Genomic DNA, 2342 nt, shown 5'->3' with positions numbered 1-2342 from the left:
CAGAGAGCCGCTCCAGAGAGCCGCTCCAGAGAGCCGCTCCTTAGAGCCGCTCCTTAGAGCCGCTCCAGGGAGCCGTTCCAGAGAGCCGCTCCAGAGAGCCGCTCCTTAGAGCCGCTCCAGAGAGCCGCTCCTTAGAGCCGCCCCTTAGAGCCGCTCCAGAGAGCCGCCCCTTAGAGCCGCTCCAGAGAGCCGCACCTTAGAGCCGCTCCAGGGAGCCGTTCCAGAGAGCCGCTCCAGAGAGCCGCTCCTTAGAGCCGCCCCTTAGAGCCGCTCCAGAGAGCCGCGCCTTAGAGCCGCCCCTTAGAGCCGCTCCTTAGAGCCGCTCCAGAGAGCCGCTCCAGAGAGCCGCTCCAGAGAGCCGCTCCTTAGAGCCGCTCCAGGGAGCCGCTCCAGGGAGCCGCTCAAGAGAGCCGCTCCAGAGAGCCGCACCTTAGAGCCGCCCCTTAGAGCCGCTCCTTAGAGCCGCTCCTTAGAGCCGCTCCTTAGAGCCGCTCCAGGGAGCCGCTCCAGAGAGCCGCTCAAGAGAGCCGCTCAAGAGAGCCGCTCCTTAGAGCCGCTCCAGGGAGCCGCTCCAGGGAGCCGCTCAAGAGAGCCGCTCCTTAGAGCCGCTCCAGGGAGCCGCTCCGGAGAGCCGCTCCGGAGAGCCGCTCCGGAGAGCCGCTCAAGAGAGACGCTCCTTAGAGCCGCTCCAGGGAGCCGCTCCAGAGAGCCGCTCCGGAGAGCCGCTCCGGAGAGCTACTCCAAAGAGCAGCTCCGGAGAGCCGCTCCAGAGGAATCAGAGAAGGAAGGAATTCTGCCGAGCCACGTCTACGAACAGTCGGCCAAATAGGAAAACCAGACGGTAGCGGCGGTCTGGAGAGACGAGGGCCGCTTAGAGGGTAGAAACAGAAACAGGAAGCAACAGAAAATAGAGAACTTGACCCACGTCTCCGTGGAGGTCATTGGATGCCCCCGCCGCCACTACGCCTACGTGGGGGAGTTTTTCCTTTGATACAAATTGCAGGCATTGTGTCGCGTTGTGATTTAAAAAGACAAAGAAAAAGCAAGATGGAAGACCTAATTGAGAAGAACAACAAGTGTACGTGGTGGAACACGCACCCAAACTACGTCAGGACCGCAGAGTCGCTGGTTCAGTGTTCACCTGGACTCTGGACAAGAGACTCAAGACTCACTGGTTCAGTGTTCACCTGGACTCTGGACAAGAGACTCAAGACTCACTGGTTCAGTGTTCACCTGGACTCTGGACAAGAGACTCAAGACTCACTGGTTCAGAGTTCACCTGGACTCTGGACAAGAGACTCAAGACTCACTGGTTCAGTGTTCACCTGGACTCTGGACAAGAGACTCAAGACTCACTGGTTCAGTGTTCACCTGGACTCTGGACAAGAGACTCAAGACTCACTGGTTCAGTGTTCACCTGGACTCTGGACAAGGGACTCAAGACTCACTGGTTCAGTGTTCACCTGGACTCTGGACAAGGGACTCAAGACTCACTGGTTCAGTGTTCACCTGAACTCTGAACAAAAAAATCAAGACTCACTGGTTCAGAGTTCACCTGGACCAGACAAATATTTTCCGTCATGCTGTTGATAGTTAATGATATTATCTGAATGTATCTCATATGTGTTTGTACACCATATGTTTACTACTTAGCTTTTGCTTTTTTGTATTTTTCATTGCACCACAAAAAGAGACTGGAAAGAGTGTGGAAATGGGGAAGTGACCCAGCTGGGCTGTGCAGTCTTCTTCTGTAACTTAGGGCCAGTAAACCTGCCAGGGACAGGCACCTCAGATGTCTGGTTTCTCAGTCATGAAATATGATTTGGATCAAAATGGATGATGTTGATGCTGTAAATCTGAGCAGGACTTGAATCTGCAGCTAGACTCTGTTTTATAGCTTTGGACCAAGAAGCAGGTAACGATCCAGCCTGGATTTATTCGGCCATCCTCAAAAAAGCATTCAAAGTTGACCGCAGGAAGCATGTGGAACACTTCCAAGACATGCAGATACACTTTGGAATAAAGTTGTTCTCTGAAGGAGCTGGAGAGAGTAATCCATTCCTGTTGCTTTCTGAAATAAAAGCCGTTTTCCTTTTGGTGCAAAATGCTGCGTCCTCTCTCTCTCTCTCTCTCTCTCTCTCTCTCTCTCTCTCTCTCATCTCTCTCTCTCCTCTCTCTCTCTCTCTCTCTCTCTCTCTCTCTCTCTCCTCTCTCTCTCTCTCTCTCTCTCTCTCTCTCTCTCTCATCTCTCTCTCTCTCTCTCCTCTCTCTCTCTCTCTCCTCTCTCTCTCTCTCTCTCTCTCTCTCTCTCTCTCTCTCTCTCTCTCTCTCCTCTCTCTCTC

The sequence above is a fragment of the Gadus chalcogrammus genome, chromosome 21, assembly GCF_026213295.1.
Source record: "Gadus chalcogrammus isolate NIFS_2021 chromosome 21, NIFS_Gcha_1.0, whole genome shotgun sequence".
NCBI lineage: Eukaryota > Metazoa > Chordata > Actinopteri > Gadiformes > Gadidae > Gadus > Gadus chalcogrammus.
Note: the sequence above shows the minus strand (reverse complement) of the source record.